The following is an 18,279-nucleotide window of genomic DNA, read 5'->3' as shown; positions in this document are numbered from 1 at the left end:
CTATTCAGGCTGTTTCTTGCCACCTCTTTGGTTTAATGGAGCTCCATGTTTTCTTCTGATTTGGGCCACTGCTCCTTAATCACATTTGGTGTTCTGCAAGTGGACTGGACGCTGACAGTGAACGTTGGAATTGCCTAGAGGAACTATTTCTAAACAGGTTCACGAACTTCATATTCTTTTAACCTTTCTTTTCCCCTACCTCTGGTGGGTGCTGGGCTAGAAGTCAGGTTGAAGAGTTAAAGAACCATGATTAAAGGAGGTTTTGAAAAATCTAAGCCTATAATATATATTGATACATAATGGTAAAAGCATATGTGTGTGAGAGAGAGAAAAATAATGAACAAAGAATTTATAAAGGTCTTTGATTGGAAGGTATGGTAAGGTATATGTAGTATGACAGTAGGAGAAAATAGAGTAGGCATGGTAAGATTTAAATAAGTCTGGTATCTAGGAGCATGGGGGAACCATAGAGAGAAGGGAGTAAAGCTAAACAAAAAGTACATGAAAAAGTCATATACACACCTGATATATAGTTGTCTTATAAATAAATATATAGTTATTTTATACACACACATATATATATACATGTATGTATATATATACATATATATATATGTATATATATATATATATATGGTATTTTTACTGGAAGCTGCCTGGTGAGAGAGCATATGATGTTTTGATGGATGGATGTGTGTGTACAAATAATACAGCCACATATATAGTATTTTACCATAATACCTCGGTAAAAGCAAGGAGAATTACTTTATATATGTTTATATAAATTGTATGTTGGAGAAGTTACCATTGTCGTGTACATGTGTTTTAAGTACATGGACTACATTTAAAAATTGATACCAACAAAGAAAAGAGATGGGTATTATTATTTGAAATTTAGACTCCTGTAAGAGATGACATCATTGAAGACTATATTTTAATGATGATTGGTTGGAATATAAAGAATTATTTGTATTCCTCTAGGAACAATGTCTTATTTGACATTTTTATACTTTTGTTATTTGTTTCTGTTCTATTTGTATCATCCCTGAAGCTGAATATTTCTTTCCTCTATTATTTTGAATATTATTTTTGTCTGTTTTTTTATTGTTTCTTTTTGTTCTAAGGATTTCATACTTGCTGTTAAGTGACTAGTCTGAGAATAATTCTTCTTCCTCTTTCTCTTCCTCTTCCTCTTCCTCTTCTTCTTCTTCTCCTTCTCCTTCTCCTTCTCCTTCTTCTCCTCCTCCTCCTTTTCTTCTTCTTCTTCTTCTTCTTCTTCTTCTTCTTCTTCTTCTTCTTCTTCTTCTTCTTCTTCTTCTTCTTCTTCTTCGTCATTTAGGACTTAGAACTTGTCTCAGCATTTTAGTATCTACTCACTTGCTAGGATGGAAGCTCCTGAAGTTATTTTGTTGTTGTTGTTGCTGTTTGTTCTTTATGTAGGCACTTAGTGCTTTGAACTTTCGTCTTGGTACCATGTCCATAATATTCCATAAGCTTCTATAATTATAATGTTCTATAATGCAATCTATTCATTTATATTCCATTCTAGATAAGCCTTTCATTTCTTTATTTTTGTCTTGACACATTTTCATTCAATAGAGAGTTGTGAAGTTTCTATGATTTTATATACTTTGTTTTTTTATGGTGTTGTTAATGTTCATCTCTAATCTGCAGTGGTATGATAGATATTATGTCAACTTCATTTATCTGGTGTGACTTGATTTGTAATTGAGTACATGGCCAATTTTGAAGAAAAAAATCATAAGTTCCTTAAAAGGCACATTCTTTTCTGTTTTGGTGAATTATTATATAAATATTTGTTAGGTGAATTATTATATAAATATTTGTTAGGTTCCTTTCATTTATAACGTCAGTTAGATTCATGATTTCTTTGTTTAGTTTTGTCTCAGTGAACAGGCTATTCATGAAGGTTTGACATTGAAATCTCCCACTATCAGTGTGTGAGAATATGTGGTGATGTAAGTGATAACAGTGCTTCTTTTACAAACCTGGGTGTTCATGTGTGTGGTGGAAACACGTTAATAATTAAAATGTCCTTTTGGTAGATTATACTTTGATGAATACTTAATGTCCATCCCTATTTCTTCTGATTAGTCTTAGCTTAAAAATCTATTTTGTCAGCTATTAAAATGACTACATCATCTTACATTTCAGCTCCATTTGTTGTAATCACCCTTTCATACTTTTATACTAAACTGATATCTACTTTGGATGCGAAGATATTTTTCATGAAGGCAGCAAATGGATGAACCCTGTATTTACTTCCATTCCTTTACTCTGTCTTTTAATCATAAGTGGGACAATTGATATTGAGAGATATCAATGACCAGTGTTTGGTATCCCTGTTATATTAATTTTGTTGTATGTATTTTGACTTCTTTATCTAGGATTATTTACTTCTTATTTTAACTTGGGGTTGGTTAACCTCTTTAGATTAGTGTTTTTCATCTAGCACCATCTATAGGGCTAGATTCATAGATTATGCTAAAGTTAGGTTTTACCACAAAGTATCTTATATTTTCAATAAATTGTGATTGAAACTTTTGTTGCTTATAATCATCTGGGCTGACAACTATGGTCTCTAATGGTCTTACGCTCTTCTGTCTAGGTCTTCTTGCTTTTGGGATCTCTAGTGAGAAACCAGTTGCTATTTTAATAAGTCTGCCTTTATAGGCTACTTAGTCTTTTTCTATTGTAGTTTTATTTTCCTGTACAATTACTAGTTTGATTATTATGTACCATGGAAGGAATTTCTTTTCTGGTATAGGCAACTACTTTATAATATGGAAATTTGGTTCTATGATTTGTGAAAAAATATATACATATATATTTGGATTTAACATTTTTTAATTGGGGTATCAATTTTTTTCTTAATGTCTTCAATATGTTGTATTTTGTTGTATTCCCTTGTTAAAGCTTGTGTCTGAATTTCCTGTTTTGGTTCCTGAATTTTAATTTATGGATATTATTCAGTTTGTGTTTTATTGGCTGGTTTTCTTTCCACTTTTATTTTTGTGCTGTTTTTACTTCTTTTTTCAAGAACCTCTGCTATTTCCATAATGTCTATTTTAAAGTTTTTGTCTTGTGGTCAGCTGTGTCACAGCATGCATGGCCTGCTCTGATAGGGTTCCTGTAGTCTCTGGTGAAGAGATTTTCTTTGGCTGTGGTGGTGTTTTTATGTTGACGCCTATTCATCTGGATTTGCAAGATTGTAATTCTAGGTGCAGATGTCTGCTCTTTCCTTTGATGAATGATTCTTTTGTTCCTTGCTTTCTGTTTTCTTCTCTACTTCTTAGGACAGTAGAGTGACAGTGTACTGCCTGGAAGAAAACTCTTACAGAATCATTATCTGTGTGACTACCAGTTTCTGGTTAAAATATTTTTCTAGGTATTGGGAACTAACACTTAAGGAGGGGAATGGAGGGGTGAGGCAGACCTGTTTCACAGCAGGAAATAAAGCAGATTGTTCTGCTGGGATATCCATACTCCTATTGTAGAGGGGGGAGGTGTGGAGGAAAGGCCACAACAGTATTAGGCTACTCAACTGGGGATGGGACTAAGGGATTGAGTTTGGAGGAGAGGAGAGGGAATGAAGGGGTAAAGCTTGTCTACTTATTCAGCTGGTCTACTTGCTTCTGTCTGGCTTGGCTGGCAGGTTTCCCTAGAATGCCCTATGAAAATGGAAGCTGGGATAAGGAGATGAGTGAGGATGAAGATTGGAGGAAACAATGTCAGGCCATGTTCCTTGTGGGAGCAGAAGGGGGATGACTCATCAATGCTGAGGAGCTTTGATCAGATTGACTTCGAGGTTCTACTTGAAGGAGAGAAGTACAAACTGGAGACATGCAGTTAGCCTATTCTTTGCTCAGTGTGGTGTACGGCTTCTTGGAGAATGCCTATTGAAGTAGGGGACTTGGCATTAAACCATGAGTGGAGGGAAATAAGTTTGGAGCAGAGGATCCTTGTGAGTCATTAGAGATGTAACAGGGGATGATAAACATGGAGGTCACAGCCAGCACTGCTCTGTAGAGCGACCTGGGAAATAGATTTGTAGGAAAAGAATGGGAGCAGAATATCTGCAATTAGACTATCCGATTCCTTGGTCAGAGGAGCATGATGGTTCCCAAGGAGTGCATGCTGGAAGTGGGAGTTGAGATAAGCAAAGAATGAGGATAAGAAGGTTGGAGAAAGAAGAAAGTTTAAGTGATGGGAGTGTGGCAGAAAGAAAGGAGAGGACACAGAGAGTGGTTCTGGTACAGGCTGGATAAAGGAGACTGGTTGCTGGAATAGGAATAATATAGAGAAGCAAAAGTATGCAATTAACCTACCTGCTTTCTTCCTAGAGTCTTATTTATTTATATATTTATTTATGTATTCGTTTATTTATATGGTATTTCTGTGAATTCATCTTTTGCACAGCATGCATCAATATATAAAGAGATAACTTGTGTGTGTAGAATCAATTACACTACGATGTGGGTCCTGGGATCAAAACTAGGACATCCAACTGTACAACAAAAACATTTCACACTGGGCCACCTTGCTGGTCCTTATATTATATTGTATTATATTATATCATATCATTTCATATTATATCATATTATATTATAGCATATATATATAATATCATATCATATCATATAATATTATATTATATTATAGAGGATATTATATCTCCTCTATAGAAGCACAGTACTTTTCACTTAATGGGAATATTTAATAGTAAATGATATTTTGCTTCCTATATTCTTTTTTTTTTCTTTTCTTTTTTTCGGAGCTGGGGACCGAACCCAGGGCCTTGCGCTTGCTAGGCAAGCGCTCTACCACTGAGCTAAATCCCCAACCCCCTATATTCTTTTATTTACAATATAATACTCTATTTTTCTACCAGATAATATGCCATGAATGCTATTTGTGATGGTTTGTACATGCTTTGTGCACGGAGTGGCAATATTAGAAGCTGTGGCTCTGTTTATGTAGGGCTAGATTTTTTAGAGTAAGCATGGCACTGTGGGTGTGGGCCTTAAGACTCTTAGCTGCCATGAAGTCAGTTTTCCACTAGCAGCCTTCACATGAAGATGTAGAACTTTCAGCTCCTCTTGAACCATGCCTGCCTGGATGCTGCCATGCTAGCACCTTGATGATAATGAATTGAGCCTCTGAACCTGTAAGCCAGCACCAATTAAATGTCCTGTATAAGACTTTCCCTGGAGATCTTCCTGGTTGCTGCTGCCACAGAGAGCTCATGGGCAGCACCCTGCGAGCGAACTTGAGCCTCAGAACCACAGGTAAGACCAACTTTTCTGCTGAAAGTGACCTGCCTGGAGAACTCAGGACACACAGAGGCAGAACTCGTCTAGGACCGGGCACTTCCTGTGTTTACCCGGAGCCCCAACCCCCGGATCCCGGCCCGCAGCAGCTCTCTGCTCCCAGACCCCCTGGGAGAGAGACCTCACCGCCTGATCAGGTGGGCACTCCTGAGGCTGCAGAGCAGAAGAGACCACCAACACTGCCCACCCCTGCCCACATCCCTGGCCCAAGAGGAAACTGTATACGGCCTCTGGGTTCCTGCAGAGGAGGGCCCAGGAGCAGGAGGACAGCTGTGCCTGAGACGCTGCCATAATCTGAAGGAACAGACTGGATAAACAGTTCTCTGCACCCAAATCCCGTGGGAGGGAGAGCTAAAACTTCAGAGAGGCAGACACGCCTGGGAAACCAGAAGAGACTTCACCCTGCACACATTTCTGACTCCAGAGGAAAACACCAAACTCCATCTGGAACCCCCGTACACAGAAGCTCCCGGAAAGGGCGGCGCAGATCTTCCTGGTTGCTGCCGCTGCAGAGAGCTCATAAGCAACACCCCACAAGCAAACTTGACCCTCGGGACCACAGGTAAGACCAACTTTTCTGCTGCAAGTGTCCTGCCTGGTGAACTCAAGACACAGGCCCACAGGAACAGCTGAAGACCTGTAGAGAGGAAAAACTACACGCCCGAAAGCAGAACACTCTGTCCCCATAACTGGCTGAAAGAAAACAGGAAAACAGGTCTACAGCACTGCTGACAGACAGGCTTATAGAACAGTCTAGCCACTGTCAGAAATAGCAGAACAAAGTAACATGAGAGATAATCTGATGGCAAGAGGCAAGTGCAGGAACCCAAGCAACAGAAACCAAGACTACATGGCATCTTCGGAGCCCAATTCTCCCACCAAAACAAACATGGAATGTCCAAACACACCAGAAAAGCAAGATCTAGTTTCAAAATCATATTTGATCATGAGGCTGGAGGACTTCAAGAAAGACCTGAAGAACTCCCTTAGAGAACAAGTAGAAGCCTACAGAGAGGAATCACAAAAATCCCTGAAAGAGTTCCAGGAAAACACAATCAAACAGTTGAAGGAATTAAAAATGAAAATAGAAGCAATCAAAAAAGAACACATGGAAACAACCATGGATAAAGAAAACCAAAAGAAGAGACAAGGAGCTGTAGATACAAGCTTCACCAACAGAATACAAGAGATGGAAGAGAGAATCTCAGGAGCAGAAAATTCCATAGAAATCATTGACTCAACTGTCAAAGATAATGTAAAGCAGAAAAAGCTACTGGTCCAAAACAAACAGGAAATCCAGGACTCAATGAGAAGATCAAACCTAAGGATAATAGGTATAGAAGAGAGTGAAGACTCCCAGCTCAAAGGACCAGTAAATATCTTCAACAAAATCATAGAAGAAAACTTCCCTAACCTAAAAAAAGAGATACCCATAGGCATACAAGAAGCCTACAGAACTCCAAATAGATTGGACCAGAAAAGAAACACCTCCCGTCACATAAATGTCAAAACACCAAACGCATAAAATAAAGAAAGAATATTAAAAGCAGTAAGGGAAAAAGGTCAAGTAACATATAAAGACAGACCTATCAGAATCACACCAGACTTTTCACCAGAAACTATGAAGGCGAGAAGATCCTGGACTGATGTCATACAGACCCTAAAAGAACACAAATGCCAGCACAGGTTACTGTATCCTGCAAACTCTCAATTAACATAGATGGAGAAACCAAGATATTCCATGACAAAACCAAATATACACAATATCTTTCCACAAATCCAGCACTACAAAGGATAATAAATGGTAAAGCCCAACATAAGGAGGCAAGCTATACCCTAGAAGAAGCAAGAAACTAGTCGTCTTGGCAACAAAACAATGAGAAGAAAAGCACACAAACATAACCTCACATCCAAATATGAATATAACAGGAAGCAATAATCACTATTCCTTAATATCTCTCAACATCAATGGCCTCAACTCCCCAATAAAAAGACATAGATTAACAAACTGGATACGCAACGAGGACCCTGCATTCTGCTGCCTACAGGAAACATACCTCAGAGACAAAGACAGACATTACCTCAGAGTGAAAGGCTGGAAAACAACTTTCCAAGCAAATGGTCAGAAGAAGCAAGCTGGAGTAGCCATTCCAATATCAAATAAAATCAATTTTCAACTAAAAGTCATCAAAAAAATTAAGGAAGGACACTTCATATTCATCAAAGGAAAAATCCACCAAGATGAACTCTCAATACTAAATATCTATGCTCCAAATACAAGGGCACCTACATATGTAAAAGAAGCCTTACTAAAGCTCAAAACACACATTGCACCTAACACAATAATAGTAGGAGATTTCAACACCCCACTCTCATCAATGGACAGATCATGGAAACAGAAATTAAACAGAGATGTAGACAGACTAAGAGAAGTCATGAGCCAAATGGACTTAACAGATATTTATAGAACATTCTATCCTAAAGCAAAAGGATATACCTTCTTCTCAGCTCCTCATGGTACTTTCTCCAAAATTGACCATATAATTGGTCAAAAAATGGGCCTCAAAATGTACAGATAGATAGAAATAATCCCATGCGTGCTATCGGACCACCACGGCCTAAAACTGGTCTTCAATAACAATAAGGGAAGAATGCTCACATATACGTGGAAATTGAACAATGCTGTACTCAATGATAACCTGGTCAAGGAAGAAATAAAGAATGAAATTAAAGACTTTTTAGAATTTAATGAAAATGAAGGTACAACATACCCAAACTTATGGGACACAATGAAAGCTGTGCTAAGAGGAAAACTCATAGCGCTGAGTGCCTGCAGAAAGAAACAGGAAAGAGCATATGTCAGCAGCTTGACAGCACACCTAAAAGCTCTAGAACAAAAAGAAGCAAATACACCCAGGAGGAGTAGAAGGCAGGAAATAATCAAACTCAGAGCGGATATCAACCAAGTAGAAACAAAAAGGACCATAGAAAGAATCAACAGATAGATAAACCCTTAGCCAGACTAATGAGAGGACACAGAGAGTGCGTCCAAATTAACAAAATCAGAAATGAAAAGGGAGACATAACTACAGATTCAGAGGAAATTCAAAAACTCATCAGATCGTACTATAAAAACCTATATTCAACAAAACTTGAAAATCTGCAGGAAATGGAAAATTTCCTAGATACCAGGTACCGAAGTTAAATCAGGAACAGATAAACCAGTTAAAAAACCCCATAACTCCTAAGGAAATAGAAGCAGTCATTAAATGTCTCCCAACCAAAAAGAGCCCAGGTCCAGACGGGTTTAGTGCAGAAATCTATCAGACCTTCATAGAAGACCTCATACCAATATTATCCAAACTATTCCACAAAATTGAAATAGATGGAGCACTACTGAATTCCTTCTATGAAGCCACAATTACTCTTATACCTAAACCACACAAAGACCCAACAAAAAAAGAGAACTTCAGACCAATTTCCTTTATGAATATCGACGCAAAAGTACTCAATAAAATTCTGGCAAACCGAATCCAAGAGCACATTAAAACAATCATCCACCATGATTAAGTAGGTTTCATCCCAGGCATGCAGGGATGGTTTAATATACAAAAAACCATCAACGTGATTCATTATATAAACAAACTGAAAGAACAAAACCACATGATCATTTCATTAGATTCTGAGAACGCATTTGACAAAATTCAACACCCCTTCATGATAAAAGTCCTGGAAAGAATAGGAATTCAAACCCATACCTAAACATATTAAACGCCATATGCAGCAAACCAGTTGCTAACATTAAACCAAATGGAGAGAAACTTGAAGCAATTCCACTAAAATCAGGGACTAGACAAGGCTGCCCACTCTCTCCCTACTTATTCATTATAGTTCTTGAAGTTCTAGCCTGAGCAATCAGACAACAAAAGGAGGTCAAGGGGATACAGATCGGAAAAGAAGAAGTCAAAATATCACTATTTGCAGATGATGTGATAGTATATTAAAGTGATCCCAAAAGTTCCACCAGAGAACTACTAAAGCTGATGGACAACTTAAGCAAAGTGGCCTGTTATAAAATTAACTCAAATAAATCACTAGCCTTCCTCTACACAAAAGAGAAACAAGCCAAGAAAGAAATTAGGGAAACGACACCCTTCATAATAGACCCAAATAATATAAAGTACCTCGGTGTGACTTTAACCAAGCAAGTAAAAGATTTGTACAATAAGAACTTCAAGACACTGAAGAAAGAAATTGAAGAAGACCTCAGAAGATGGAAAGATCTCCCATGCTCATGGATTGGCAGGATTAATATAGTAAAAATGGCCATTTTACCAAAAGCAATCTACAGATTCAATGCAATCCCCATCAAAATACCAATCCAATTCTTCAAAGAGTTAGACAGAACAATTTGCAAATTCATCTGGAATAACAAAAAACCCAGGATAGCTAAAGCTATCCTCAACAATAAAAGGACTTCAGGGGGAATCACTATCCCTGAACTCAAGCAGTATTACAGAGCAATAGTGATAAAAACTGCATGGTATTGGTACAGAGACAGACAGATAGACCAATGGAATAGAATTGAAGACCCAGAAATGAACCCACACACCTATGGCCACTTGATTTTTGACAAAGGAGCCAAAACCATCCAATGGAAAAAAGATAGCATTTTCAGCAAGTGGTGCTGGTTCAACTAGAGGTCAGCATGTAGAAGAATGCAGATCGATCCATGCTCATCACCCTGTACAAAGCTTAAGTCCAAGTGGATCAAGGACCTCCACATCAAACCAGACACACTCAAACTAATAGAAGAAAAAGTGGGGAAGCATCTCGAACACATGGGCACTGAGGAAATTTCCTGAACAAAACACCAATGGCTTATGCTCTAAGATCAAGAATCAACAAATGGGATCTCATAAAACTGTAAAGCTTCTGTAAGGCAAAGGACACTGTGGTTAGGACAAAACGGCAACCATCAGATTGGGAAAAGGTCTTTACCAATCCTACAACAGATAGAGGCCTTATATCCAAAATATAAAAAGAACTCAAGAAGTTAGACCGCAGGGAGACAAATAACCCTATTAAAAAATGGGGTTCAGAGCTAAACAAAGAATTCACAGCTGAGGAATGCCGAATAGCAGAGAAACACCTAAAGAAATGTTCAACATCTTTAGTCATAAGGGAAATGCAAATCAAAACAACCCTGAGATTTCACCTCACAGCAGTGAGAATGGCTAAGATCAAAAACTCAGGTGACAGCAGATGCTGGAGAGAATGTGGAGAAAGAGGAACACTCCTCCATTGTTGGTGGGGTGGCAGACTGATACAACCATCCTGGAAATCAGTCTGGAGGTTCCTCAGAAAATTGGACATTGAACTGCCTGAGGATCCAGCTATACCTCTCTTGGGCATATACCCACAAGATACCCCAACATATAAAAAAGACACCTGCTCCACTATGTTCATCGCAGCCTTATTTTTAATAGCCAGAAGCTGGAAAGAACCCAGATGCCCTTCAACAGAGGAATGGATACAGAAAATGTGGTACATCTACACAATGGAATATAATCAGCTATCAAAAACAATGACTTTATGAAATTTGTGGCCAAATGGTTGGAACTGGAAAATATCATCCTGAGTGAGCTAACCCAATCACAGAAAGACACACATGGTATGCACTCATTGATAAGTGGCTATTAGCCCAAATGCTTGAATTACCCTAGATGCCTAGAACAAATGAAACTCACGACGGATTATCAAAATGTGAATGCTTCACTCCTTCTTTTTTTTTTTTTTGTTCTTTTTTTTTGGAGCTGGGGACCGAACCCAGGACCTTAGGCTTCCTAGGTAAGTGCTCTACCACTGAGCTAAATCCCCAGCCCCTCACTCCTCCTTTAAAAGGGGAACAAGAATACCCTTGGCAGGGAATAGAGAGGCAAAGATTAAAACAGAGACTGAAGGAACACCTTCAGAGCCTGCGCCACATGTGGCCCATACATATACAGCCACCCAATTAGACAAGATGGATGAAGCAAAGAAGTGCAGACCGACAGGAGCCGGATGTAGATCGCTCCTGAGAGACACAGCCAGAATAGAGCAAACACAGAGGCGAATGCCAGCAGCAAACCACTGAACTGAGAATAGGACCCCTGTTGAAGGAATCAGAGAAAGAACTGGAAGAGCTTGAAGGGGCTCGAGACCCCATATGTACAACAATGCCAAGCAACCAGAGCTTCCAGGGACTAAGCCACTACCCAAAGACTATACATGGACTGACCCTGGACTCTGACCTCATAGGTAGCAATGAATATCCTAGTAAGAGCACCAGTGGAAGGGGAAGCCATGGGTCCTGCTAAGACTGAACCCCCAGTGAACTAGACTGTTGGGGGGAGGGCGGCAATGAGGGGAGGATGGGGAGGGGAACACCCATAAAGAAGGGGAGGGGGAGGGGAATGTTTGCCCGGAAACTGGGAAAGGGAATAACACTCGAAATGTATATAAGAAATACTCAAGTTAATAAAAAAAAAAAAAAAAAAAGACTTTCCCTGGTCATGGTGTCTGTTCACATCAGTAAAATCGTAACTAAGAGAGAGAATGGTACCTGGTAGTCTAGTATTGCTGTGATAGGCTTGACCATGCTTCTGTTTGGAAGAATGTGGATTTTTCGGGCCTTGAGCTTGCAAAATAGTGGAATTATTTAAATGGGGCTTAATGGGCTATCCTACTAGGAATACGGAAGACTTATTACTGTAAGTTGAATTGTACAGACCTGGACCAAGGGGTTTCAGTGGAGGATTTCAATATGTGGCCTACAGACTGTTTTTGTGGGATATTGGTGAAGAATACAGTTGCTTTTTGTCCTTATATGAAGAGTCTAGCTGAAACTCACATAAAGAGATTTATATTAATTACACTGACAAATCTCAAAGAAGCTGAGCAGAGACTTTGTTCATTGGATAAGTCTAGTGAGTATTTTAAAGAAGCATAGCAAGTTCAGAAAGGAAAAATATGAAATATATGATATTAAAGGGGTACCAGGAAATGAACTATAACTGAATTCTGTGTTCAAGGACATTAAATTGAATAGGGAGCAATGACCTTGGGACAAGTTCCCACCCAACTAAATTTAGGCCCAGGTATGGTAGTATAAGTCTTTAATCCCAGGAGATATAGCCAAACAGATCTCTGAGTTAAAGGCCAGGCTAAGAGTGAGTTAATTCTAGGAAAAAAAAAACAAAAAAACAAAAAACAAAAAAACCTAACAGTGGACCACACCTTTAATCCAAGATTTAGGAGACAGGCATTCAGATTTCTGAGTTCAAAGTCAGTCTACAGAGCAAGTTCCAGGACAGCCAAGCTTAGGCACTGAAGGGATTGAACAACAGAAAGCTGATGATAATGTAATAGAACAAGGGGGCCCTCCCTTAAAAAAAATGGAGTACAAAAAAAAGAGAGAATTTTGCCTGTAATCTGTGCATTCACCCGTAAAAACTATATTAAACAATAATTTTCAAAAAGAAAAAAAATGGAGTACAGAGCTAAACAAGGAATTCTCAACTGAGGAATATTAAATGGCACCTAAAGAAATATTCAATATCCTTAGTCATCAGGGAAATGAAAATCAAAACAATCCTGAGATTCCTCACACCAGTCAGAATGTCCAAGATAAAAAACACAGGTGACAGTAGATGCTGACAAGGATTTGGAGATAGAGGAACACTCCTCCATTGTTGGTGGGAGTAAAAGTTGGTACAACCATTCTGGAAATCAGTCTGGAGGTTCCTCAGAAAATTGGACATAGCAACACCTGAGTACCCAGCTATAACACTCCTGTACATATACTCAAAAGATGCCCCAACATATAAAAAAGACACGTACTCCACTATGTTCATAGCAGCCTTATTTATAATAGCCAGAAGCTGGAAAGAACTCAGATGTCCTTCAACAGAGGAATGGATACAGAAAATGTGGTACATCTACGCAATGGAGTACTACTCAGCCATCAAAAACAATGACTTTATGATATTCATAGGCAAATGGATGGAACTAGAAAATATCATCCCGAGTAAAGTAACACAATCATGTGGTAAACACTCACTGATAAGTGGATATTAGCCCAAAAGCTCGGGATACACAAGATACAATTCACAAACCATATGAAACTCAAGAAGAAGGAAGACCAAAGTGTGGATGCTTCAATCCTTTTTAGAAAGGAGAACAAAATACTAAAGGCAGTAAATACAGAGACAAAGAGTAGAGACTGAAGAAATGGCCATCCAGAGACTGTTCCACACGGGGATCCATTCCATATACAGCCACCAAGCTCAGTCATTATTGCTGATGCCAAGAAATGCTTGCTGACAGGAGCCTGATATGGATGTCTCCTGAGAAGCTCTGCCATCCTATACTGACACAGATTAAAATGCTTGCACCTAACCATCAGATTGAATATGGGACCCCAATGGAGGAGTTAGAGAAAGGATTTAGGAGCTGAAGATGTTTGCAACACCATAGGAAGAACAACAATATCAATCAACCAGACCCCCACACCCCAAGAGCTCCCAGGGACTAAACCACCAACCAAAGAGTACACATGGGAGGACCCATGGCTCCAGCTGCATAAGTAGCAGAGGATGGTATTGTCTGGCATCAATAGGAGGAGAAGCCCTTGTCTGGTGAAGGCTTGTTTCCCCTTCTAAAAGAATGCCAGACTGTTGAGGAAGGAGTGAGTGGATGGGAAAGAAAGCATCCTCATAGAAGTAGGGGCAGGGAGTATGAGAGAGGTGGTAGCAGGGAAAGGGGATAACATTAGAAATGTAAATACATAAATTATCCAATTAAAAAAAAAAGCAAAAACAGGGGAACATATTTAAGCCCCAGGAAGCAGCAGATTTCAGCAGCTTTGGCCTAGTGGCTCTCACTTAAGATTCCATAATAGAAGGGTTCCACTGGCATAATTAATGCTGGCTAGCTGGAGCTAAGAATAAGAAATTAGTGGTGACTAAGAAGAGACCAGACTCTGACCTCATAGGTAGCAATGAATATCCTAGTAAGAGCACCAGTGGAAGGGGAAGCCCTGGGTCCTGCTAAGACTGAACCCCCAGTGAACGTGATTGTTGGGGGGAGGGTGGCAATGGGGGGAGGGTGGGGAGGGGAAAACCCATAAAGAAGGGGAGGGGGAGGGATTAGGGGGATGTTTGCCCGGAAACCGGGAAAGGGAATAACATTTGAAATGTAAATAAGAAATACTCAAGTTAATAAAAAAAAAAAAAAAAAAGAAGAGACCAGTATCTCTGAGATGAAATCTTGTGATAAGTGTTTTTCTGAGAGCACAAAGAAACTGTGTCACAGAAAGAACCAAGGTTTTACCTAGTGCTGAGGCTGTATTCGTAATGTATGAGTCACCCCCACCCAGGTTGTGATTTTGAAGGCATGAAGATGTCATGAAGTGCAGCTGAAGCTTGGCACTGAGAGACCATGGGAGAACATTGGTGAGCACACAGCCCCAGTTACTTTACAGCCCAGGACTGAAGAGGTCATATAAAGGGGTTGAGTTTTGGCACTATGAAGAAAATCTATGATAGGGTATTAGTGAAGCCTAGTTGTACCAGACATTCCCAGTTTGTAGATTAAACATGAACTCCCAGCTTCTGCCATGTGCATTGTTCCTCTGTTGTTACACTCCAATCTATGACAATCATGGGAGCTAATGTTCAAAAACTAAGTCCTATGTCTTCCATGCATTCCCTTGGTTGTGATGTCTCTTCAGATCACTAGAAAAGTTACTGTGATACTCACAAATGCACTTATACTGTGGTTCTCTTAATCCAGGGTTCTGGACTGATTTAGAACATAACATCATGAATCATAATTCATGTTACTTACTTGATAAAAATAGAAAAATTAATTTGAGAAAAATGAAAAATACAAACCAGACATGGGAACAGAGAAAACAAAGGGAGCAGAAGCGAAAAGGGACTATTGTAAAAATACGTTATTTTATGAAACTGTTCTTATCAAACAATGCTCTTTACAAACATTGCAAAATAATGTTTAATGAAAATTAGCATCCTAGTTCTTAAATCATTGTTAAGGGAAAATGTTTGGGAAGTGTTATAATGCACACCCTGAGCTGAGGTGTAGAACGGAAATATGTTGCGTTGAGACTGATGCAAAGTGTAGTAAAATCAGATGCTGTTACGTACTTTTCTGGGTTAGTCAAGGCTACCAGGACTAAGGGTAAGGCATGAGATCAGATATTTTCCAGTGATTACCCATTTTGGTTTTCTGTGTCTGAGGCTAGAGATAAGATTCAAACACACACTAGATGCTAGGTAAGAGCTAAGCCAAACCTACATTTCATACCAATGAATGCTTTTTGCACTTTCTCTATTACTTTATTTTAAGTCAATCGCCATTCTTTTGACAGTAAACCAATCATTCTTGTACTCTGAAAGCAGACATTTTGAAATCAGGGGAAAAAATGCTCTGGGTATGAAATACTTATGGTTATAGATTTTCGAGTAATAAATATAAAATCTATTTTTTCAGTTGTTTCCTCTGATATACGAGGAAAGCTTCTTGGAGTTTTTCATCCCTGATGACAACTGCATGGATTAATGTACCTAATTAAGAAACATCATGTTAATACATACATTTATCCCTAGTTATTACAACTAGTGAATCACTAAGTTGCTGTTTTAATCTCATTTATTAACTTCCTTTATATATTAAATGTTTGGAAGTCCAGATGGTGCCTGAATAAGAAATGGCATAGAATTGTTTTGATATTTATTCTCACACCTCTACATAGTCTAATTATTCATAAATAACTGAGCAGGAGCAGTGCTACGTGGGAGAATTACATTAGGCAAGAGTCACTTGGTAATTAGCTGTAATTCGGTAATTAAAGCAGATTATATTGAAATATGCTCAACCAGATGCCTTAGCACTTTTTTCTCTTTTCCTTATTTCGCTATTTTTCTTTCATGCCACAGTTTTCCTGGAACAGGGACTGTGTAAGCATTAGCTTTTTACGGGCTTTCTAGTTTCCTGCTGGTGACTAAACCCGAAAGAGCCCTCTGGAAAACCCTCTTATTTCTCTTACGTAAAACTCAGATCTTTGTCACAATATCACTCCCTCAGTCTCAACTTTGCACGTATCATTTTGTGTAGTCCTGTCATAATTGGTATTTTTTTAAAACTCCTTTTGATCATTAGGCTTTCATTTACACTGTACATGCTCAGAGCTTTGGAAAACACTTGGCCCATTTTCATATTTCAGATATCTGGTAAGAGCGTGTCGAGTGGAGGAGAGGACTAAACATTCTGTAACTGCTGTGCACACAAATAACTTACAGCCAGGATGGAGAGAACTTACAGTCTGCTAATGAGAAATGATGTCTGTCCCACAAGCATTTCATTTTAAACCAAGTCAGTTATTTTTTTTAACCTCAAAATACATTTACATGATCTCTAAAAATGTAAGAATTGACTTCAGAGGTTTGAGGAACTATTTTGTGCTTACCAAACACTGTAGTTTAATCTTGGGGAATCATAACTCCATTTTCACTATGATGAAATAACTTTCCCCTTAGAAGAGTTAAGTTCGCTTCCATTTTCCGAGCCAATGGAATGCTGAGTTGTACTATAGATCATTCTGGCTTGTAGATTTATAGAGAGAAGCTAGAAATATTCTCCTCAAATAACTTAGATAACTAAGTGAAGAATGTTCTTGGAATGTATATTAGAATGAAGTTATGTTTAATTACAGCTATGTACTGCTGGTCATTTAAAATTGTTTTCACAATTTCACTTTCTTCCCTTTCTGAGCAGTTCTGTAAAGTGGGTTTTTGTCGTAGTGGTTGTTGTTTTGGTTTTGGTGTTAGGTTTGCTTTCCTTTTTGCTTTCTTTTTTTGGTTTCTTTTTATCTTAATAATTAGGAGAGATTATGTCATTCACTAATAGTCTCAGGGAAGACCCCATAGTCTATATGAAGGAGAATTTGAACTCAAGGCAACACTCCTCCTCTCTTCTCCTTCTCTTCTCAAACCTCGTGTGCTCTTCATTTAAAATGTATGAAGCTCCTGACGCGTACAATTTAGCCTCCAGGACTATATATCATCATGTGAGAAACTTGTATTTAAATAGATGGATGAATTCCTAGTAATAAGCACTCAAATAAAAATGGGGGAAACCCTATATTCTGTAAGAAAACGTTTAGCACCCATCTTAGGACTAGGGGAGGCTTCCTGATATGAGTGGCACATGAGCTGTGCTGAAATGAGCCAGAAATGTTTGTTCCTGTGATTTTCCGCATGTCCCACAGACTGGGTCACATGGTGGAGAAACCATGTATATGCCACATTGAGAGCAAGTACATTTCTATAATGTACTATCAGGAGATACTTATCCTCTTCTTCTTAATTCTGCTATTTCCTCTTGTTGGCTTTCTTTCCAGGGTTTGCTTCATGTATGTTGATTCCATTTCCCAGCCACTTCTTGGTGTCATTTCCATTCTGTAAGAACCTGATACAATTTTATATCTTTAGGTTTACTTCTTCTTCTTTTTTTTTTTCTGTAAGGTTCTGGCCTGCCGCTGGTTAGTATCCTTCATTTACTGCTTTAAGACAGCGTCTCTTCTGCTTCCTGGACTGTTTCATTCTGAAACAGCCTCTCTGCATGAATGGAAATTTGTTGAGGTTACTTACTCACTCCTGCAGGGACAATGCCTGGAAAACTGAGGTCTGCTAGAGTATGTCAGGCATTTTTTGTTTTGCCTCAGTGATCATCTGATACCCCAGGAAGTGAAGACATAGCCTTAGTTTGTCTTTATGATGACTTTCTTCTTCCAGGATCTCTAAATCTACCCACCCTTTCACATTGCTGGCATATGTAGATACATGGTTTACATCAGCTGGAGGCA

At 38.8% G+C, this 18,279-nt stretch overlaps 1 long non-coding RNA gene across 1 annotated transcript in view; it reads left to right on the top strand.

The window, feature by feature from the left end:
• Positions 1–2: 2 nt before the first annotated feature.
• The window catches only part of LOC134482007 (uncharacterized), a 29,725-nt gene continuing 11,448 nt past the window's right edge, over positions 3–18,279 (top strand). The window contains exon 1 of the long non-coding RNA XR_010058004.1: positions 3–157. This is a non-coding gene — a long non-coding RNA (uncharacterized LOC134482007). The remainder of the gene's footprint in view (positions 158–18,279) is intronic.

The sequence above is a fragment of the Rattus norvegicus genome, chromosome 15 (assembly GCF_036323735.1).
Source record: "Rattus norvegicus strain BN/NHsdMcwi chromosome 15, GRCr8, whole genome shotgun sequence".
NCBI lineage: Eukaryota > Metazoa > Chordata > Mammalia > Rodentia > Muridae > Rattus > Rattus norvegicus.
This window is presented reverse-complemented; position numbering and strand designations above follow the sequence as displayed.